The sequence below is a fragment of the Oncorhynchus gorbuscha genome, linkage group LG02 (genome assembly GCF_021184085.1).
Source record: "Oncorhynchus gorbuscha isolate QuinsamMale2020 ecotype Even-year linkage group LG02, OgorEven_v1.0, whole genome shotgun sequence".
Lineage (NCBI taxonomy): Eukaryota > Metazoa > Chordata > Actinopteri > Salmoniformes > Salmonidae > Oncorhynchus > Oncorhynchus gorbuscha.
In genome coordinates this window covers 3,675,566-3,700,682 of record NC_060174.1, presented here as the reverse complement: position 1 = coordinate 3,700,682, position 25,117 = coordinate 3,675,566, and the positions used below count along the sequence as shown (strand labels likewise).

General features: G+C 40.4%; 1 protein-coding gene across 2 annotated transcripts in view; it reads left to right on the top strand.

Annotated features, from left to right (window-relative positions):
• Positions 1–12,117: 12,117 nt before the first annotated feature.
• Positions 12,118–25,117, top strand: part of LOC123996316 (LIM domain containing preferred translocation partner in lipoma) — a 436,125-nt gene continuing 423,125 nt past the window's right edge. Inside the window, exons 1-2 of one of the 2 annotated variants that reach the window (XM_046299668.1) lie at positions 12,118–12,249; positions 17,689–17,784. The gene's annotated coding sequence lies outside the window, so the exon portion shown is untranslated. Of the gene's footprint in view, positions 12,250–17,688; positions 17,785–23,130; positions 23,292–25,117 lie in introns of those variants that run through there. The other variant, XM_046299676.1, reaches the window with a different exon arrangement.

The window sequence follows — 25,117 nt, the reverse complement described above, 5'->3', positions numbered from 1 at the left end:
AACCTTGGGAAAATCCTCTGCATTATTATTAACAGCAGACTCGTACATTTCCTCAGTGAAAACAATGTACTGAGCAAATGTCAAATTGGCTTTTCACCAAATTACCGTACAACAGACCACGTATTCACCCTGCACACCCTAATTGACAACCAAACAAACCAAAACAAAGGCAAAGTCTTCTCATGCTTTGTTGATTTCAAAAAAAAGCCTTCGACTCAATTTGGCATGAGGGTCTGCTATACAAACTGATGGAAAGTGGTGTTGGGGGTAAAACATACGACATTATAAAATCCATGTACACAAACAACAAGTGTGCGGTTAAAATTGGCAAAAACACACACATTTCTTCACACAGGGTCGTGGGGTGAGACAGGGATGCAGCTAAAGCCCCACCCTCTTCAACATATATATCAACGAATTGGCGCGGGCACTAGAAAAGTCTGCAGCACCCGGCCTCCCCTGCTAGAATCCGAAGTCAAATGTCTGCTGTTTGCTGATGATCTGGTGCTTCTGTCACCAACCAAGGAGGGCCTACAGCAGCACCTAGATCTTATGCACAGATTCTGTCAGACCTGGGCCCTGACAGTAAATCGCAGTAAGACCAAAATAATGGTGTTCCAAAAAGGTCCAGTCACCAGGACCACAAATACAAATTCCATCTAGACACTGTTGCCCTAGAGCACACAAAAACTATACATACCTTGGCCTAAACATCAGCGCCACAGGTAACTTCCACAAAGCTGTGAACGATCTGAGAGACAAGGCAAGAAGGGCATTCTATGCCATCAAAAGAAACATAAATTTCAGCATACCAATTAGGATTTGGCTAAAAATACTTGAATCAGTCATAGAGCCCATTGCCCTTTATGGTTGTGAGGTCTGGGGTCCGCTCACCAACCAAGACCTCACAAAATGGGACAAACACCAAATTGAGACTCTGCACGCAGAATTATGCAAAAATATCCTCTGTGTACAACGTAAAACACCAAATAATGCATGCAGAGCAGAATTAGGCCGATACCCACTAATTATCAAAATCCAGAAAAGAGCCGTTAAATTATACAACCACCTAAAAGGAAGCGATTCACAAACCTTCCATAACAAAGCCATCACCTACAGAGAGATGAACCTGGAGAAGAGTCCCCTAAGCAGGCTGGTCCTGGGGCTCTGTTCACAAACACAAACACACCCTACAGAGCCCCAGGACAACAGCACAATTAGACCCAACCAAATCATGACAAAACAAAAAGATAATTACTTAACACATTGGAAAGAATTAACAAAAAAACAGAGCAAACTAGAATGCTATTTGGCCCTACGCAGAGAGTACACAGCGGCAGAATACCTGACCACTGTGACTGACCCAAAATTAAGGAAAGCTTTGACTATGTACTCAGTGAGCATAGCCTTGCTATTGAGAAAGGCCGCCGTAGGCAGACATGGCTCTCAAAAGAAGACAGGCTATGTGCTCACTGCCCACAAAATGAGGTGGAAACTGAGCTTCACTTCCTAACCTCCTGCCCAATGTATGACCATATTAGAGAGACATATTTCCCCCAGATTACACAGACCCATAAAGAATTAAAAATCAAATCCAATTTTGAAAAACTCCCATATCTACTGGGTGAAATTCCAGTGTTCCATCACAGCAGCAAGATTTGTGGCCTGTTGCCACGAGAAAAGGGCACCCAGTGAAGAACAAACACCATTGTAAATACAACCCATATTTATGCTTATTCATTTTATCTTGTGTCATTTAACTATTTGTACATTGTATATATATATATAATATGACATTTGTAATGTCTTTACTGTTTTTAAACTTCTGTATGTGTAATGTTTACTGTTAATTTTTGTTGTTTTTCACTTTATATATTCACTTTGTATGTTGTCTACCTCACTTGCTTTGGCAATGTTAACACATGTTTCCCATGCCAATAAAGCCCTTGAATTGAATTGAATTGAATTGAATTGAGAGAGGCAGAGAGAGAGAGAGAGAGGCAGAGAGAGAGAGAGAGAGAGAGAGAGAGAGAGAGAGAGAGAGAGAGAGAGAGAGAGAGAGAGAGAGACAGAGAGACAGAGAGAGACAGAGAGAGAGGCAGAGAGAGAGAGACAGAGGGAGAGAGAGAGAGAGAGACAGAGAGAGACAGAGAGAGACAGAGAGAGACAGAGAGAGAGGCAGAGAGAGAGAGAGAGAGCAGAGAGAGAGAGAGAGAGAGGCAGAGAGAGAGAGAGAGAGAGAGAGAGAGAGAGAGAGAGAGAGAGAGAGAGAGAGAGAGAGAGAGAGAGAGAGAGAGAGAGAGAGAGAGAGAGAGAGAGAGAGAGAGAGAGAGAGAGACAGAGAGAGACAGAGAGAGACAGAGAGAGACAGAGAGAGAGGCAGAGAGAGAGAGAGGGCAGAGAGAGAGAGAGAGGCAGAGAGAGAGAGAGAGGCAGAGAGAGAGAGAGAGAGGCAGAGAGAGAGAGAGAGAGAGAGAGAGAGAGAGAGAGAGAGAGAGAGAGAGAGAGAGAGAGAGAGAGAGAGAGAGATAGATAGAGAGAGAGAGAGAGAGAGAGAGAGAGAGAGAGGAAATATATGCTGTTTTAACCCATCTACTCACATAGATCTAAGGATCTGTAATTTGTTTGAAAATATACCATCTCATGTTGAAGTGCTTACAGTATATTATGACAATTCACTTTTAATTTAATACATTTTTAATTTTATTATAATTATAATTATTATTATAATTTTTTTCATCTGTGTGTCATTGTTTCAGAATCGGTCATAAAACACCAGATTTTTAAAATCCATCGGACTTGACAAGTCACTGTGGCACCAATCGCTCTGTGATGATGCAATAATAGATAGAGATGGTGAACTCCATCAGTGCTTTCCTGGAGTCCGTCAGGCAGACAAGTGTCAAACATGGAAGAATTACAGCACTATTTCCAACAACTACAACTATATATATATATATATTTTAAAGATTAGCTTGAAATTAGCATGATCTAATTGACTCAACAATCAAAAACACAGAAAACGTTTAACTTTCTTATTGAATCAGAAAATAAACAGTTATTTCTGGATGTTTATCGACTAGTTAGCTGGCTAGTACTGTACCGTAATACCCTGTATATAGCCTCCACATTGACTCTGTACCGTAACACCCTGTATATAGCCTCCACACTGACTCTGTACCGTAATACCCTGTATATAGCCTCCACACTGACTCTGTACCGTAATACCCTGTATATAGCCTCCACACTGACTCTGTACCGGTACCCCCTGTATATAGCCTCCACACTGACTCTGTACCGTAATACCCTGTATATAGCCTCCACACTGACTCTGTACCGTAATACCCTGTATATAGCCTCCACACTGACTCTGTACCGTAATACCTTGCATATAGCCTCCACACTGACTCTGTACCGTAATACCTTGCATATAGCCTCCACACTGACTCTGTACCGTAATACCTTGCATATAGCCTCCACACTGACTCTGTACCGTAATACCTTGCATATAGCCTCCACATTGACTCTGTACCGTAATACCTTGCATATAGCCTCCACATTGACTCTGTACTGTAATACCCTGAGTAATACCCTGTATATAGCCTCCACATTGACTCTGTACCGGTACCCCTGTATATAGCCTCCACATTGACTCTGTACCGTAATACCTTGCATATAGCCTCCACATTGACTCTGTACCGCAATACCTTGCATATAGCCTCCACATTGACTCTGTACTGTAATACCCTGTATATAGCCTCCACATTGACTCTGTACCGGTACCCCTGTATATAGCCTCCACATTGACTCTGTACCGGTACCCCTGTATATAGCCTCCACATTGACTCTGTACCGGTACACCCTGTATATAGCCTCCACATTGACTCTGTACTGTAATACCCTGTATATAGCCTCCACATTGACTCTGTACCGGTACCCCTGTATATAGCCTCCACATTGACTCTGTACCGTAATACCTTGCATATAGCCTCCACATTGACTCTGTACCGCAATACCTTGCATATAGCCTCCACATTGACTCTGTACTGTAATACCCTGTATATAGCCTCCACATTGACTCTGTACCGGTACCCCTGTATATAGCCTCCACATTGACTCTGTACCGGTACCCCTGTATATAGCCTCCACATTGACTCTGTGCCGATACACCCTGTATATAGCCTCCACATTGACTCTGTACTGTAATACCCTGTATATAGCCTCCACATTGACTATGTGCCGATAAACCCTGTATATAGCCTCCACATTGACTCTGTACTGTAATACCCTGTATATAGCCTCCACATTGACTCTGTGCCGGTACCCCTGTATATAACCTCCACATTGACTCTGTACCGTAACACCCTGCATATAGCCTCCACATTGACTCTGTACCGGTAACACCCTGTATATAGCCTCCACATTGACTCTGTACCGTAACACCCTGTATATAGCCTCCACCTTGACTCTGTACCGTAATACCCTATAGAGCCTCCACACTGACTCTGTACCGTAATACCCTGTATATAGCCTCCACATTGACTCTGTACCGTAACACCCTGTATAGAGCCTCCACATTGACTCTGTACCATAACACCCTGTATATAGCCTCCACATTGACTCTGTACCGTAATACCCTGTATATAGCCTCCACATTGACTCTGTACCATAACACCCTGTATATAGCCTCCACATTGACTCTGTACCGTAACACCCTGTATATAGCCTCACCATGTTATTGACTCTGCTCTTGAACACCCGTTTTATTTTTTATAGGGCGGGGGGGGTGGTATTTTCCTTTAAACTTCTGTTACGGGCTTGGTAGATTTGCAGTGGTCTGATACCCTTCCATTTCAATATTAGCCTCCACAGTGACTCTGCTTGGGAAACCTTTTTAACAAACCCTGTAAATATAACCTCCACATTGACTCTGACCGTAACACCCTGAGTATCACAGCCAGGTGCATTTATTGACTCTGATTACCCACAGGTGGATTGTATTTATCATCATTAGTCATTTAGGTCAACATTGGATCATTCAGAGATCCTCACTGAACTCTGTTTGCTGCACTGAAAGTAAAACACCCAATTTTTCAGATTTTGATTTGTTAAATTTTTTTGAAATATCCAAATTGACTCATGATTGTGTCCCACTTGTTGTTGAACACCCAAAAAAAAAATACAGTTTTATATCTTTATGTTTGAAGCCTGAAATGTGGCCGTAACAGTTCAAGGGGGCTGTATATAGCACAGTAGATACCCATTGACTCTTACAGGTATTCCTACAGGCTGGGAGACGCTGTGGTTTTGAAACCGGCAAGTGGTTATTGACCTGTATCAGGGCAAGGTGATAACAGGCTTTTTAACCTTTAAATACAATCCACCTCACCAGCGGTGTTATTGTATGCTGCTCTGGAATTAAGATTTGATTATCTCTACAGGCCATACCATTTTTTGGGGGAGACTATGTATACTATGTATAGCCATCCAAACAGACAAGAGGAAGACCCAGATGAAGACATTTTCCTTCGCAACCACAAACCAAATTCATTGCACCCAACTGGTTTGGGGAAACAAGGATAGAAATTTGCAATGGTCTGAGACAATCCTTCCATTTCAATCTTATCAGAGAGTCAGACAGTGCTCCTTGGGATGTTTAAAGCTTGGGAAATCGTGCTTTTGTATCCAAATGCCGGCTTTCAAACTTCATTTAACACAGCAGTATCTACTTAGAACATGCCTGGTTTTGTGTTCCAGTTTTCTTCATGATGCAAACAAACTGCTTTGCATGGCAAACATATTTAAGCGAAACCTCTGATAGGTTTACAGTGCAGGTGCATTTCATACGGAATGAGTTCACAATTTAAAAAAAAAAAAAATGTATTGAATTTATCATCATTGAAATGTTTTAGGTCTGTTTTGATCATTCAAGAACTCAAAAAATGAAAGAGTATTTCATTATTTTGTTTATAAGGGGCTAAGAATCATTGTACACGTTCAATTTTTCAGATTTTGATTTGTTAAGATAATGTTTTTGAAATATCCATATAAATGTCAAGATAATGTTGTTTGTAGAGCTCCATATTTCAAGATGATTGTGTTGTAGAGCTATATTACTTGTATATCACCAAGATAATGTTGTTTGTAGATATATTACCCAACCGTAAAAAGATAAGTTTTATAGCTTTACGTATTGAAGCCTGAAATGTATAACCAAGATAATGTTGTTTGGAGCTATATTACCCTAACTGTATATCACCAAGATGATGTTGTTTGCAAGGCACTGTAGATATCACCCTGATTGGAGCAGAGTTGTTTACAGGTATTCCAAGGCTGGGAGACGCTGTGGTTTTGAAACCAAGATAATGTGGTTATATTAGTCAACAGCCAAGTATCATGTTGGCAAGGTATATAACAACTCTTTTATTACCAAGATGATGTGGTTTAAATACAATCCACCACATCCCAAGATAATGTTGTTTGCAGAGCTATATTTAACCCTATATCACCAAGATAATGTTGTTTGCAGAGCATACCATATTCTAACTCTATATTACCAAGATGATGGTTTGCAGAGCTACATTACCATTATAATATCACCAAGATAATGTTGTTTGTAGAGCTATATTCCAAACAGATAAGAGGAAGATAATGTTTTTTGCAGAGCTGTAACCACAAACCAAATCAAGATAATGTTGTTTGTAGAGCTATATTACCCTTACTCTATATCACCAAGATAATGTTGTTTGCAGAGCTATATTACCCAACTGACATTCGTCTTGGGGAAACAAGGTATAACCAAGATAATGGTTTTGTAGAGCTATATTACCCTAACCGTATATCACCAAGATAATCTTGTTTCCCTTGTAAACTCTGCTATATTACCTAACTCTATATTACCAAGATAATGTTGTTTGCAGAGCTATAGACTGTGTCCTAACCCTATATCACCAAGATAATGTTGTTTGTAGAGCTATATTACCCTAACCGTATATTACCAAGATAATGTTGTTTGTAGAGCTCTGCTGTATAAAAGATGATGTTGTTTGCAGAGCTATATGTACCGGAATCACCAAGAAATGTTGTTTGCAGAGATTCCCTAACCTATATAAGTGCATTATAACACCTAACTGTATATCACCAAGATAATGTACTTAGAGATGCATGCACAAACCAAGATGATGTTGTTTGCAGAGCTATATTACCTAAGTCATTTGCAAGATAATGTTGTTTGCAGAGACTAATCAAACAAATGTTGTTTGCAGAGCATATATGTGGTGAACAGAAACCAAGATAATGTTGATATGAGTTTATATTACCCTAACAAAAGGTATTACCAAGATAATGTTGTTTGTGCTATATTTCTAAATGTAATGAATGAAAAAGATGAGGTTTGCATTATTACCCTAATGTTTCACCAAGATCTGTTTTGAGCTAGTTATAACTGTATATCACCAAGATGATGTTGTTTGCAGAGCTATATTACCCTAACTGTATATCACCAAGATGATTTTGTTTGCAGAGCTATATTACCCTAACTGTATATCACCAAGATGATGTTGTTTGTATTACCCTAACTGTATATCACCAAGATGATGTTGTTTGCAGAGCTATATTACCCTAACTGTATATCACCAAGATGATGTTGTTTGCAGAGCTATATTACCCTAACTGTATATCACCAAGATAATGTTGTTTGCAGAGCTATATTACCCTAACCTATATTCACCAAGATAATGTTGTTTGCAGAGCTATATTACCCTAACTATATCACCAAGATAACCCTAACCCTCTATATCACCAAGATAATGTTGTTTGCAGAGCTATATTACCCTAACCGTATATCACCAAGATAATGTTGTTTGTAGAGCTATATTACCCTAACCGTATATCACCAAGATGATGTGGTTTGCAGAGCTATATTACCCTAACTCTATATTACCAAGATAATGTTGTTTGTAGAGCTATATTACCCTAACCCTATATCACCAAGATAATGTTGTTTGCAGAGCTATATTACCCTAACCGTATATCACCAAGATGATGTGGTTTGCAGAGCTATATTACCCTAACTCTATATCACCAAGATAATGTTGTTTGTAGAGCTATATTACCCTAACCCTATATCACCAAGATAATGTTGTTTGCAGAGCTATATTACCCTAACCCTATATCACCAAGATAATGTTGTTTGCAGAGCTATTATTATATCACCAAGATAATGTTGTTTGTAGAGCTATATTAACCGTATACCTATATCACCAAGATAATGTTGTTTGCAGAGCTATATTACCCTAACCTCTATATCACCAAGATAATGTTGTTTGCAGAGCTATATTACCCTAATAATGTTGTTTGTAGTATATCACCAAGATAATGTTGTTTGCAGAGCTATATTACCCTAACTGTATATCACCAAGATAATGTTGTTTGCAGAGCTATATTACCCTAACTGTATATCACCAAGATAATGTTGTTTGCAGAGCTATATTACCCTAACTGTATATCACCAAGATAATGTTGTTTGCAGAGCTATATTACCCTAACCGTATATCACCAAGATGATGTTGTTTGCAGAGCTATATTACCCTAACCGTATATCACCAAGATGATGTTGTTTGCAGAGCTATATTACCCTAACTGTATATCACCAAGATGATGTTGTTTGCAGAGCTATATTACCCTAACCTATATCACCAAGATAATGTTGTTTGCAGAGCTATATTACCCTAACTGTATATCACCAAGATAATGTTGTTTGCAGAGCTATATTACCCTAACTGTATATCACCAAGATGATGTTGTTTGCAGAGCTATATTACCCTAACCGTATATCACCAAGATAATGTTGTTTGCAGAGCTATATTACCCTAACCGTATATCACCAAGATAATGTTGTTTGTAGAGCTATATTACCCTAACCCTATATCACCAAGATAATGTTGTTTGCAGAGCTATATTACCCTAACTGTATATCACCAAGATAATGTTGTTTGTAGAGCTATATTACCCTAACCCTATATCACCAAGATAATGTTGTTTGCAGAGCTATATTACCCTAACCTATATCACCAAGATAATGTTGTTTGTAGAGCTATATTACCCTAACTCTATATCACCAAGATAATGTTGTTTGCAGAGCTATATTACCCTAACCCTATATCACCAAGATAATGTTGTTTGCAGAGCTATATTACCCTAACTGTATATCACCAAGATAATGTTGTTTGTAGAGCTATATTACCCTAACCCTATATCACCAAGATAATGTTGTTTGTAGAGCTATATTACCCTAACCTATATCACCAAGATGATGTTGTTTGTAGAGCTATATTACCCTAACTGTATATCACCAAGATAATGTTGTTTGTAGAGCTATATTACCCTAACCCTATATCACCAAGATAATGTTGTTTGTAGAGCTATATTACCCTAACTGTATATCACCAAGATAATGTTGTTTGTAGAGCTATATTACCCTAACTGTATATCACCAAGATAATGTTGTTTGTAGAGCTATATTACCCTAACCCTATATCACCAAGATAATGTTGTTTGTAGAGCTATATTACCCTAACTGTATATCACCAAGATAATGTTGTTTGTAGAGCTATATTACCCTAACCCTATATCACCAAGATGATGTTGTTTGTAGAGCTATATTACCCTAACTGTATATCACCAAGATAATGTTGTTTGTAGAGCTATATTACCCTAACCCTATATCACCAAGATAATGTTGTTTGTAGAGCTATATTACCCTAACTGTATATCACCAAGATAATGTTGTTTGCAGAGCTATATTACCCTAACCCTATATCACCAAGATAATGTTGTTTGTAGAGCTATATTACCCTAACCCTATATCACCAAGATGATGTTGTTTGTAGAGCTATATTACCCTAACTCTATATCACCAAGATAATGTTGTTTGTAGAGCTATATTACCCTAACTCTATATCACCAAGATAATGTTGTTTGTAGAGCTATATTACCCTAACCCTATATCACCAAGATAATGTTGTTTGTAGAGCTATATTACCCTAACCCTATATCACCAAGATAATGTTGTTTGTAGAGCTATATTACCCTAACCGTATATCACCAAGATAATGTTGTTTGTAGAGCTATATTACCCTAACCGTATATCACCAAGATAATGTTGTTTGTAGAGCTATATTACCCTAACCGTATATCACCAAGATAATGTTGTTTGTAGAGCTATATTACCCTAACCGTATATCACCAAGATAATGTTGTTTGTAGAGCTATATTACCCTAACCCTATATCACCAAGATAATGTTGTTTGTAGAGCTATATTACCCTAACTCTATATCACCAAGATAATGTTGTTTGTAGAGCTATATTACCCTAACTCTATATCACCAAGATAATGTTGTTTGTAGAGCTATATTACCCTAACCCTATATCACCAAGATAATGTTGTTTGTAGAGCTATATTACCCTAACCCTATATCACCAAGATAATGTTGTTTGTAGAGCTATATTACCCTAACCGTATATCACCAAGATAATGTTGTTTGTAGAGCTATATTACCCTAACCGTATATCACCAAGATAATGTTGTTTGTAGAGCTATATTACCCTAACCGTATATCACCAAGATAATGTTGTTTGTAGAGCTATATTACCCTAACCGTATATCACCAAGATAATGTTGTTTGTAGAGCTATATTACCCTAACCCTATATCACCAAGATAATGTTGTTTGTAGAGCTATATTACCCTAACTGTATATCACCAAGATAATGTTGTTTGTAGAGCTATATTACCCTAACTGTATATCACCAAGATAATGTTGTTTGTAGAGCTATATTACCCTAACCCTATATCACCAAGATAATGTTGTTTGTAGAGCTATATTACCCTAACTGTATATCACCAAGATAATGTTGTTTGTAGAGCTATATTACCCTAACCCTATATCACCAAGATAATGTTGTTTGTAGAGCTATATTACCCTAACTGTATATCACCAAGATAATGTTGTTTGCAGAGCTATATTACCCTAACCCTATATCACCAAGATAATGTTGTTTGCAGAGCTATATTAATAATATATACCAAGATAATGTTGTTTGCAGAGCTATATTACCCTAACCCTATATCACCAAGATCATGTTGTTTGTAGAGCTATATTACCCTACTCTATATCACCAAGATAATGTTGTTTGCAGAGCTATATTACCCTAACCCTATATCACCAAGATAATGTTGCCAGAGCTATATTACCTAACTGTATATCACCAAGATAATGTTGTTTGTAGAGCTATATTACCCTAACCCTATATCACCAAGATGATGTTGTTTGTAGAGCTATATTACCCTAACCCTATATCACTAAGATAATGTTGTTTGTAGAGCTATATTACCCTAACCCTATATCACCAAGATAATGTTGTTTGTAGAGCTATATTACCCTAACCCTATATCACCAAGATAATGTTGTTTGTAGAGCTATATTACCCTAACCCTATATCACCAAGATAATGTTGTTTGCAGAGCTATATTACCCTAACCCTATATCACCAAGATAATGTTGTTTGTAGAGCTATATTACCCTAACCCTATATTACCAAGATAATGTTGTTTGTAGAGCTATATTACCCTAACCGTATATCACCAAGATGATGTGGTTTGTAGAGCTATATTACCCTAACCCTATATTACCAAGATGATGTGGTTTGTAGAGCTATATTACCCTAACCGTATATCACCAAGATGATGTGGTTTGTAGAGCTATATTACCCTAACCCTATATTACCAAGATGATGTGGTTTGTAGAGCTATATTACCCTAACTCTATATTACCTAGATAATGTTGTTTGTAGAGCTATATTACCCTAACCCTATATCACCAAGATAATGTTGTTTGTGAACCTCAAGAAAATGTTGAGAAAATGGTCCAAATCTCCATTTTCATTGAATTAATGATTGAGTTTACAATTACAATAATGTATGAAGGATATAGCTGTCTAGTTGATGCTCATGATGATGGAATTAGTGTGTTTTACACAACAAAACAAACACACACACACACGATAAGATGAGGAAGAGCGTTTTGTGAATACCACATACTGCCTTAAAAGGGCAAACTTCTCCAAGGACTCTCCTGCGGTTGGAATTTCCACCTCTGACGTCACTGCCTGCCACTTCCAGATTTGGGAAAAAAATTATTTTCACTTTGGTGGGATTTGAAACTCTCTTGATTCCTAGAAAGCCCCGAGGTAAGAAACACATGGGAACTAATTTCATATTTAATGTACTTGAACATGAGTTATTATAGAACTGTAGCATACAATGGCGTGTTGTTTTTAGTCGACATAAAAGAGGGCAGAAGAAATAAGATCAAGCTTTACGTTAATAACTCGTTGAGGTGATGTTTTACTGTAGCTCGGAGTTGAAGTCGAGGGCGTGGGCTCGCCGCTCCGAAAGGGGGGGTCGACAGGCTTTTCACCAACATATAACTAACTTGTTAACTTACACCGACATATTGTAGCAATAGTTTTGCACAACAAGAAACGTAGAACACACTTACTAAAGTAGATGGTGTGGTTTCACGCTCGGTATTTGCATCATTGTATCTGTTTGCGCGTCTATATTTTTTTAAAATGATTTATGTACAAGTCCATTCCTCTCGAGGTGGACTGTAAAATGACGGATAAAAACCCCAATGCGGAACATAATGTTTTTTTTCCGCCGGGACAACGTGTATTTCCATAATAGTTTCAGTATTAATCATTTAACACATGCTCAACGTTTTATACCTGGGTTTGTTAGGATTTCGCCACAGTCTAGAATAGTAACACTTGTAGCATGTCACTCCTGAAGTGTAAAGTCATCTCTCAAGAAGAACTAATAATGTTGCCTGGTTGACGAGAGACTGTCTGCGCTGGCGCTGTGCAGACGGGATTCAGGACACTTCCTTACGTAAAACCTAGTTGTTTCAGTCAATACTAGGCTTCACAAACCAAAAGGTGCTTGCTAGGCTTAGCAGGTTACCATGTGATGGTAGACTCGACCCTAGTTCTTACCATAATTCTCAGTCATTGAATAAGGGGTAATATAATGTGCAGATGTTTTCTCCCCCCCCCCCCCCCCACAGTGACACAGTTTACAAAGTCTATTAGCACTGGAATGCATTATTTGACTGAATTGGCTTTCGATTCATTTCAAGAATGGAAATATGTAAGTCTTGGGACGACAACTAACTATCATGTCTACACACCAAAGACTCTTCATCTCATCTGAAAGTAGCTAACATGGTGAAATATTAATCTCTCCCCCTTGAGTTGCTGCTGAAGAGATTCAAATCAAACTCCCACTTTTGATATGAATTTCAAATCAATAACATCAAGGACCCCCCCCCCCAGAGAGCTCGCTCATAAAACTGAATATATCGGTGTCATCCTTCCTTCCCCACACATTTGGACTCGGGGAAACATTAAACCCAACTGTCTTTAAACATCTCTGCTTTAAAAAAAGACACATTTTTGACAGTCGTGGAGATGCGACTCTCAAGTTAAAAGTGTAGTCCCTTAGCTCCCCCCTGTAGCTTTGAGCCCAGGCAGCCCTATGAGGCTGAGACTAGCGCCACCAGCTCTAGCTTCACTACCAGGCCTGTGTGTTTTTTTTAAATATAAGGTTTTTAATGAGGAGACAACTGGAAGAAGATGTAAACCTTTCAGGTGAGACCAGGACACCGTAGGCATGAAGGACTGCAGAACAGGGGCTATGCATATACTACTGATCTGTATGAGGATTCAATTCCCGGCTTAATGTGTTCTCTTGACTCATGTCTAGAGGACACAATGCATGAACTTTATAATACAAGATCAGAGAGAAAGATATCGTCTTGGACTTTGAAGCTCCAATCTGATAAGCTTGAGTGGCCTTACATATTGACCTATTGGAGGATATAGACTATACCAAGAGCCTCGCCCTACTGTATATACTAGCCAAGCTCATTCCTCTGTCTCAGAACTGTCACAGTAGGTGGAAAGGTTGTGAAGCTTTCGCGTTGGCAGGAAGAGACAGCGAAGTGATGTGCGTCAAGTGACGCAGGACTTATGGGGGTGTAACGGTTCAGTGTCTATTGTAGTTTTTTCAGGACTTATGGGGGTGTAACGGTTCAGTGTCTATTGTAGTTTTTTCAGGACTTATGGGGGTGTAACGGTTCAGTGTCTATTGTAGTTTTTTCAGGACTTATGGGGGTGTAACGGTTCAGTGTCTATTGTAGTTTTTTCAGGACTTATGGGGGTGTAACGGTTCAGTGTCTATTGTAGTTTTTTCAGGACTTATGGGGGTGTAACGGTTCAGTGTCTATTGTAGTTTTTTCAGGACTTATGGGGGTGTAACGGTTCAGTGTCTATTGTAGTTTTTTCAGGACTTATGGGGGTGTAACGGTTCAGTGTCTATTGTAGTTTTTGGGGGTCACGGTTCGGTTTCGGGGTACAGCGGGGAACGTTTTTAAAATGCCAACAGTTACTGTATTAATTTGAGTTTATTTAATAAACTGCGTAGTGTTGGTATTCTTCAGGAGACATATAATGCCCGGTTGAGAGCATCATCGTGAACAACGACGCTTTGGATTTTGTTCAATTAAAACACAATTACTCATCAACAACAACACTAGAATAAAGAGCAATGAGTCATCAATATGTAAACATGGCTCAGACATTACATGCTATAATGTGTTATTTTACCAAGAGAAAAATATGCCTACTTTGTGTGACTCTCATAAAAGGTGGTGTGTTTGTAGTACAGTACATGTCTCACTCCCGGGGGGGAGGGTGAGGGGGGGTCGTCATGTGATGTGTTGTCACTGTTAAATAGCTCTGTAACCCGGGAGGTCCATCCATCTGTAGTCAGCCCAACACAGCGTGCATTGGATAATTCATTGGACAACTTATGACGCCGGAGGAGATGGTTGGTCGTGTTTATGGGCTCCTAACCGATTGTGTCATTGTGTGTTTAAAAAAATAAAAAATAATTTTTGTCGTAACTTATTTTGTACATAATGTTTCTGCCACCGTCTCTTATGACCCGAAAATAGATTCTGGAAATCAGGACAGCGATTACTCACCTTCAACTGGACAAAGATTTTTCTCTTTAAATAGTGGGACTCCAGATACCTGACAAGGCCCAAATCCCCGTCATTCACATGAAGAAGAGACGGAGATATAGGGGTCATAGGTCGGGGGGCCTTGTAAGAATCCGTATGCCGAGTGGGTAACCTTCCTCTACCATCTGTCCTATTGACCAACCAATCAACTGGGTAACATACAGGACGAGCTCCGATCAAAGACATTAAAAACTGTAATATCTTATGTTTCACCGAGTCGTGGCCGAACGACAACATGGATAACATGCAGCTGCCTGGGTTTTTGGTACATCGGAAAGATAGAACAGTTGCCTCCGGTAAGACTAGGGGTGGAGGTCTGTGTCTATTTGTCAATAACAGCTGGTGCGCAAAATCTAATATTAAGGAAGTCTCTAGGTTTTGCTCTCCTGAGGTAGAGTATCTCATGATAAGCTGTAGACCACACTATTTACCAAGATAGTTTTCATCTATATTTTTCTTAGCTGTCTATTTACCACCACAAACTGATGCTGGAACTAAGACCGCACTCAACCAACTCTATAAGGCCATAAGCAAACAAGACAATACTCACCCAGAAGTGGCGCTCCTAGTGGCCGGGGACATTAATGCAGGCAAACTTAAATCAGTTTTACCTCATTTCTACTTGCATGTTAAATGTGCAACAAGAGGGGAAAAAAACTTTACTCCACACACAGAGACGCGTACAAAGTTGTTCCTCGTCCTCCAACAATCAAATCTGACCATAAATCTATCCTCCTTATTCCTGCTTACAAACAAAAACTAAAGTAGGAAGTACCACTGATCCGCTTAATATGGAAGTGGTCAGATGATGCAGATGCAAAGCTACAGGATTGTTTTTCTAGCACAGACTGGAATATGTTCCGGGACTCATCCGATGGCATCGAGGAGTACACCACATCAGTCACTGGCTAAATCAATAAGTGCACCGACGATGTTGTCCCCACAGTAACCGTACGTACATACCCCAATCAGAAGCCATGGATTACAGGCAACATCTGCACTGAGCTAAAGGGTAGAGTAGCGGGACTCTAACCTGGACGTTTATAAGAAATCCCGCTATGCCCATCAAACAGACAAAGCGTTAATACAGGGCTTGAATTGAATCTACGCCGGTTCTGATGCTCGTCGGAAGTGGCAGGGCTTGCAAACTATTGCGGACGATAAAGGGAAGCACAGCCGCGAGCTTCCCAGTGACAAAAGCCTACCAGACAAGCTACATTACTTCTATGTGCACTATGTGGCAAGCAACACTGAAGCATGCATGAGAGCACCAGCTGTTCTGGACGACTGTGGTATCATGCTCTCCGTAGCCGATGTGAGTAAGACCTTTTAAAAAGGTCAACATTCACAAGGCCGCAGGGCCAGACGGATTACCAGGACGTTTCCTCCGAGCATGCGCTGACCAACTAGCAAGTGTCTTTCTTCACTGACATTATTAAAGTGACCAGTGATTCCATGTCTATGTACATAGGGCAGCAGCCTCTTTTTATTTATTTTACTAGGCAAGTACGTTAAGAACAAATTCTTATTTTCAATGACGGCCTAGGAACAGTGGGTTAACTGCCTGTTCAGGGGCAGAACGACAACCTTGTCAGCTCAGGGGTTTGTTGTGCAGACCTCACTACCCTCTGGAGAGCCCTGCAGAATGACTTAGAATGTTGCAGTCCTAAGTATCACTGACTCATCCAGGCCCAGCTCACACTGTGGTTTTTCTTTCTTTCTTTAACCTTTATTTAACTAGGCAAGTCAGTTACCAACAAATTCTTATTTTCAATGACGGCCTACCAGGGAACAGTGGGTTAACTGCCTTGTTCAGGGGGAGAAATACAGATTTTTATCCTTGTCAGCTCGGGGATTCGATCTTTCAACCTTCCGGTTACTAGTCCAACGCTCTAACCACTCTCTGCCTGTCCAGGCTCAGCTCACACTGATACATGGTCTCTGCCTGTCCAGGCTCAGCTCACACAGTGATACATGGTCTCTCTGCCTGTCCAGGCTCAGCTCACACAGTGATACATGGTCTCTCTGCCTGTCCAGGCTCAGCTCACACAGTGATACATGGTCTCTCTGCCTGTCCAGGCTCAGCTCACACAGTGATCCATGGTCTCTCTGCCTGTCCAGGCTCAGCTCACACAGTGATACATGGTCTCTCTGCCTGTCCAGGCTCAGCTCACACAGTGATACATGGTCTCTCTGCCTGTCCAGGCTCAGCTCACACAGTGATACATGGTCTCTCTGCCTGTCCAGGTGTAACCGATGTGAAATAGCTAGCTAGTTAGCGGTGGTGCGCGCTAATAGCGTGTCAATCGGGTGACGTCACTCGCTCTGAGACCTGAAGTAGTAGTTCCCTTTGCTCTGCAAGGGCCGCGGCTTTCGTGGCGCGATGGGTAACGATGCTTCCAGGGTGGCTGTTGTCGATGTGTGCCGAGGGTCCCTGGTTCGAGCACAGATAGGGGTGAGGAGAGGGAAGGAAGCTATACTGTTACACAGGCTCAGCTCACACGGTGATGCATGTTCTCACTCTCTGCTCTTTGTTTTCCAGACGTGAAGGAAGGTGTCATTCAGGAGAACGAGGCAGCGACAAGGAAAATACCAAAGAACTGTCAGCTGTGAGGCCCGTACGTCAAGAGAAGAAGAGGTAGGCCTGGTCATACCTTTAACTCGCTGTTCCATCCATGTCAATGTTGATGTTGCTCCCAATTGTCATGTACAGTAAGTAGCTGGTTATTGTGGGACTATTGTGTTTGGGTCAGTACATGTGTCTGTGCAGGTCATACTACAGTATACAGCTGTGGTTCAGCTAGTGTTGGGGCGGAAGGGTGGTTAGAGCGTTGGACTAGTAACCGAAAGGTTGCAAGTTCAAATCCCCGAGCTGACAAGGTACAAATCTGTCGTTCTGCCCCTGAACAGGCAGTTAAACCCACTGTTCCTAGGCCGAACCAGGAGATGAATCTGTCTGACACCTCACTGTTTAAATGGGTTATTAGTACCTACCTGTTACATACACCTCAGGTGGTTTGGGAAAAGACCAGGGTTCATTTTTTATTTAGCCTAAACCTTTATTTTAACATTGAGTCCAATAACATATCAATATATAGATGATTCAGATGGTGATTATTTAGTCTGTTGTAATAGAGGATTCAGATGGTGATTCAGATGGTGATTCCTTGGTCTATTGTAATAGATGATTCAGATGATGATTCCTTGGTCTATTGTAATAGATGATTCAGATGGTGATTCCTTGGACTATTGTAATAGATGATTCAGATGGTGATTCCTTGGTCTATTGTAATAGATGATTCAGATGGTGATTCAGATGGTGATTCAGATGGTGATTCCTTGGTCTGTTGTAATAGATGATTCAGATGGTGATTCCTTGGTCTATTGTAATAGATGATTCAGATGGTGATTCTTTAGTCTGTTGTAATAGATGATTCAGATGGTGATTCTTTAGTCTGTTGTAATAGATGATTCAGATGGTGATTCTTTAGTCTATTGTAATAGATGATTCAGATGGTGATTCAGATGGTGATTCCTTGGTCTGTTGTAATAGATGATTCAGATGATGATTCCTTGGTCTATTGTAATAGATGATTCAGATGGTGATTCAGATGGTGATTCAGATGGTGATTCAGATGGTGATTCCTTGGTCTATTGTAATAGATGATTCAGATGGTGATTCCTTGGTCTGTTGTAATAGATGATTCAGATGGTGATTCCTTGGTCTGTTGTAATAGATGATTCAGATGGTGATTCCTTGGTCTATTGTAATAGATGATTCAGATGGTGATTCCTTGGTCTATTGTAATAGATGATTCAGATGGTGATTCTTTAGTCTGTTGTAATAGATGATTCAGATGGTGATTCTTTAGTCTGTTGTAATAGATGATTCAGATGGTGATTCAGATGGTGATTCCTTGGTCTATTGTAATAGATGATTCAGATGGTGATTCCTTGGTCTGTTGTAATAGATGATTCAGATGGTGATTCAGATGGTGATTCAGATGGTGATTCAGATGGTGATTCAGATGGTGATTCCTTGGTCTGTTGTAATAGATGATTCAGATGGTGATTCCTTGGTCTATTGTAATAGATGATTCAGATGGTGATTCAGATGGTGATTCCTTGGTCTGTTGTAATAGATGATTCAGATGGTGATTCCTTGGTCTATTGTAATAGATGATTCAGATGGTGATTCTTTAGTCTGTTGTAATAGATGATTCAGATGGTGATTCTTTAGTCTGTTGTAATAGATGATTCAGATGGTGATTCTTTAGTCTGTTGTAATAGATGATTCAGATGGTGATTCTTTAGTCTGTTGTAATAGATGATTCAGATGGTGATTCTTTAGTCTATTGTAATAGATGATTCAGATGGTGATTCAGATGGTGATTCCTTGGTCTGTTGTAATAGATGATTCAGATGATGATTCCTTGGTCTATTGTAATAGATGATTCAGATGGTGATTCAGATGGTGATTCAGATGGTGATTCCTTGGTCTATTGTAATAGATGATTCAGATGATGATTCCTTGGTCTATTGTAATAGATGATTCAGATGGTGATTCCTTGGTCTGTTGTAATAGATGATTCAGATGGTGATTCCTTGGTCTGTTGTAATAGATGATTCAGATGGTGATTCCTTGGTCTATTGTAATAGATGATTCAGATGGTGATTCCTTGGTCTATTGTAATAGATGATTCAGATGGTGATTCTTTAGTCTGTTGTAATAGATGATTCAGATGGTGATTCTTTAGTCTGTTGTAATAGATGATTCAGATGGTGATTCAGATGGTGATTCCTTGGTCTATTGTAATAGATGATTCAGATGGTGATTCCTTGGTCTGTTGTAATAGATGATTCAGATGGTGATTCAGATGGTGATTCAGATGGTGATTCAGATGGTGATTCCTTGGTCTGTTGTAATAGATGATTCAGATGGTGATTCCTTGGTCTATTGTAATAGATGATTCAGATGGTGATTCCTTGGTCTATTGTAATAGATGATTCAGATGGTGATTCCTTGGTCTATTGTAATAGATGATTCAGATGGTGATTCCTTGGTCTATTGTAATAGATGGTTCAGATGGTGATTCCTTGGTCTATTGTAATAGATGGTTCAGATGATGATTCCTTGGTCTGTTGTAATAGATGATTCAGATGGTGATTCAGATGGTGATTCCTTGGTCTATTGTAATAGATGATTCAGATGATGATTCCTTGGTCTATTGTAATAGATGATTCAGATGATGATTCCTTGGTCTGTTGTAATAGATGATTCAGATGGTGATTCAGATGGTGATTCCTTGGTCTGTTGTAATAGATGATTCAGATGGTGATTCCTTGGTCGTAGTCTCATAAGTAACAGGAGTAAGGATAATGTCCTATGTTTAATAATTGTATAATTTGTGTCTATGAAGCTACGAGCCTCTTCTGATTGGTTGTAAGGGAAAGAATCCCTTTTTATAGGGTAACCCCAGTACCTGATCTTCTAATGTAACTAACTGTAGTAGTGTCTATAGTTACAGTATTAGTTGATGAGGGGGAGTGCGCTGCTGTTAAATGCATATAGGAGAAAACTATTTTGTTCCTGTCTTGATTGATGAGTGAGTAGCCAGCGTCCATATGTGGCCTGTCCATGTAGTGTAGAATCAGACTACTGGCTTGTCTCTGTAGTGTAGAATCAGACTACTGGCCCTGTCCATGTAGTGTAGAATCAGACTACTGGCTTGTCTCTGTAGTGTAGAATCAGACTACTGGCCCTGTCCATGTAGTATAGAATCAGACTACTGGCTTGTCTCTGTAGTGTAGAATCAGACTACTGGCTTGTCTCTGTAGTGTAGAATCAGACTACTGGCCCTGTCCATGTAGTGTAGAATCAGACTACTGGCTTGTCTCTGTAGTGTAGAATCAGACTACTGGCCCTGTCCATGTAGTATAGAATCAGACTACTGGCTTGTCTCTGTAGTGTAGAATCAGACTACTGGCCCTGTCCATGTAGTATAGAATCAGACTACTGGCTTGTCTCTGTAGTGTAGAATCAGACTACTGGCCCTGTCCATGTAGTGTAGAATCAGACTACTGGCTTGTCTCTGTAGTGTAGAATCAGACTACTGGCCCTGTCCATGTAGTATAGAATCAGACTACTGGCTTGTCTCTGTAGTGTAGAATCAGACTACTGGCTTGTCTCTGTAGTGTAGAATCAGACTACTGGCTTGTCTCTGTAGTGTAGAATCAGACTACTGGCTTGTCTCTGTAGTGTAGAATCAGACTACTGGCTTGTCTCTGTAGTGTAGAATCAGACTGCTGGCCTTGTCTCTGTAGTGTAGAATCAGACTACTGGCTTGTCTCTGTAGTGTAGAATCAGAATCTGTAGTGTAGAATCAGACTACTGGCTTGTCTCTGTAGTGTAGAATCAGACTACTGGCTTGTCTCTGTAGTGTAGAATCAGACTACTGGCTTGTCTCTGTAGTGTAGAATCAGACTACTGGCTTGTCTCTGTAGTGTAGAATCAGACTACTGGCTTGTCTCTGTAGTATAGAATCAGACTCCTGGCTTGTCCATGTAGTGTAGAATCAGACTACTGGCTTGTCCATGTAGACTAGACTCTTGGCCTTGTCCCTGTAGACTAGACTCTTGGCCTCGTCCCTGTAGACTAGACTGCTGGCCTTGTCCCTGTAGTGTAGAATCAGACTACTGGCTTGTCCCTGTAGACTAGACTGTTGGCCTTGTCCCTGTAGACTAGACTGTTGGCCTTGTCCCTGTAGACTAGACTGTTGGCCTTGTCCCTGTAGACTAGACTGTTGGCCTTGTCCCTGTAGACTAGACTGTTGGCCTTACTAGACTGTTGGCCGTGTTCCTGTAGACTAGACTGTTGGCCGTGTCCCTGTAGACTAGACTGTTGGCCCTGTCCCTGTAGACTAGACTGTTGGCCTCGTCCCTGTAGACTAGACTGTTGGCCTTACTAGACTGTTGGCCGTGTCCCTGTAGACTAGACTGTTGGCCTTACTAGACTGTTGGCCTTACTAGAATGTTGGCCTTACTAGACTGTTGGCCGTGTCCCTGTAGACTAGACTGTTGGCCTCGTCCCTGTAGACTAGACTGTTGGCCTTACTAGACTGTTGGCCGTGTCCCTGTAGACTAGACTGTTGGCCTTACTAGACTGTTGGCCTTACTAGAATGTTGGCCTTACTAGACTGTTGGCCTTACTAGACTGTTGGCCTCGTCCCTGTAGACTAGACTGTTGGCCTTACTAGACTAGACTGTTGGCCTTCCCTAGAATGTTGGCCTTACTAGACTGTTGGCCTCGTCCCTGTAGACTAGACTGTTGGCCTCGTCCCTGTAGACTAGACTGTTGGCCTCGTCCCTGTAGACTAGACTGTTGGCCTCGTCCCTGTAGACTAGACTGTTGGCCTCGTCCCTGTAGACTAGACTGTTGGCCTCGTCCCTGTAGACTAGACTGTTGGCCTCGTCCCTGTAGACTAGACTGTTGGCCTCGTCCCTGTAGACTAGACTGTTGGCCTCGTCCCTGTAGACTAGACTGTTGGCCTCGTCCCTGTAGACTAGACTGTTGGCCTCGTCCCTGTAGACTAGACTGTTGGCCTCGTCCCTGTAGACTAGACTGGATTAGTTCTGCATTGTGTGTGTGTGTGTGTGTGCACACAGTATATATGAGTTAATTGACTGGAGCACATGGCAGACTGAGCACTGAGCTCTCACGATTACCCTTCTTAGGTCAGGACTAACCAACTCCTTCATAAAGACCTGTGTAAACGTCATCGTTATTCCTGGTGAACGAGTTGAACCACATATTTGGCCCCTCTGACTTAGTCCTGAAATATGTGGCATTCTGGACTAAAAGCTGAATTGTGGAATTGATTTTTGCACTCAAATCTTTCTATCATTTATTTTCTCCATATTTGGAAATGTTTAGCTACTCGTCTGAGAAGTAGGGGAGAGGAGAGGGGATGTTTGGCTACTCGTGGCTCATGTCTGTAGGGGAGAGGAGAGGGTGAAAGGAGAAGAGGGGATATGAGTCATTTGAACAGCATAAACTGAGAGAGATTCTTCGCCAAGTTAACTGCCATTGACTGAATGAACTGAGGGTTGCTGTCTATATTCTAAGGAGAATAAACTCAGGATTCTGTAAGTATCATACTCTGTGCTCTTCTCTCTCAGATGTGTTTACAGTACATTATAACAGGGCTGGTAGTTTACTGTGTTACAGTACATTATAAGAGGGCTGGTAGTTTACTGTCTTACAGTACATTATAACAGGGCTGGTAGTTTACTGTGTTACAGTACATTATAACAGGGCTGGTAGTTTACTGTGTTTACAGTACATTATAACAGGGCTGGTAGTTTACTGTGTTACAGTACATTATAACAGGGCTGGTAGTTTACTGTGTTACAGTACATTATAACAGGGCTGGTAGTTTACTGTGTTACAGTACATTATAACAGGGCTGGTAGTTTACTGTGTTTACAGTACATTATAACAGGGCTGGTAGTTTACTGTGTTTACAGTACATTATAACAGGGCTGGTAGTTTACTGTGTTACAGTACATTATAACAGGGCTGGTAGTTTACTGTGTTACAGTACATTATAACAGGGCTGGTAGTTTACTGTGTTACAGTACATTATAACAGGGCTGGTAGTTTACTGTGTTACAGTACATTATAACAGGGCTGGTAGTTTACTGTGTTACAGTACATTATAACAGGGCTGGTAGTTTACTGTGTTACAGTACATTATAACAGGGCTGGTAGTTTACTGTGTTACAGTACATTATAACAGGGCTGGTAGTTTACTGTGTTACAGTACATTATAGCAGGGCTGGTAGTTTACTGTGTTACAGTACATTATAACAGGGCTGGTAGTTTACTGTGTTACAGTACATTATAACAGGGCTGGTAGTTTACTGTGTTACAGTACATTATAACAGGGCTGGTAGTTTACTGTGTTACAGTACATTATAACAGGGCTGGTAGTTTACTGTGTTACAGTACATTATAACAGGGCTGGTAGTTTACTGTGTTTACAGTACATTATAGCAGGGCTGGTAGTTTACTGTGTTACAGTACATTATAGCAGGGCTGGTAGTTTACTGTGTTGCAGTACATTATAACAGGGCTGGTAGTTTACTGTGTTACAGTACATTATAACAGGGCTGGTAGTTTACTGTGTTACAGTACATTATAACAGGGCTGGTAGTTTACTGTGTTACAGTACATTATAACAGGGCTGGTAGTTTACTGTGTTACAGTACATTATAGCAGGGCTGGTAGTTTACTGTGTTACAGTACATTATAACAGGGCTGGTAGTTTACTGTGTTTACAGTACATTATAACAGGGCTGGTAGTTTACTGTGTTGCAGTACATTATAACAGGGCTGGTAGTTTACTGTGTTGCAGTACATTATAACAGGGCTGGTAGTTTACTGTGTTGCAGTACATTATAACAGGGCTGGTAGTTTACTGTGTTACAGTACATTATAACAGGGCTGGTAGTTTACTGTGTTACAGTACATTATAACAGGCCTGGTAGTTTACTGTGTTGCAGTACATTATAACAGGGCTGGTAGTTTACTGTGTTTGCAGTACATTATAACAGGGCTGGTAGTTTACTGTGTTACAGTACATTATAACAGGGCTGGTAGTTTACTGTGTTTACAGTACATTATAACAGGGCTGGTAGTTTACTGTGTTACAGTACATTATAACAGGGCTGGTAGTTTACTGTGTTTACAGTACATTATAACAGGGCTGGTAGTTTACTGTGTTACAGTACATTATAACAGGGCTGGTAGTTTACTGTGTTGGCAATGAGGCGGGTGATCAGAGCCCTGGGTGTAACTGGACAAATGTAGTGCACTATATAGGGAATAGGGCTCTGTTCTAAAGTAGTGCACTATATAGGGAATGTGGTGCCGTTTGGGATGCATGCTATGACTGTTGTCTGCTGTGTCT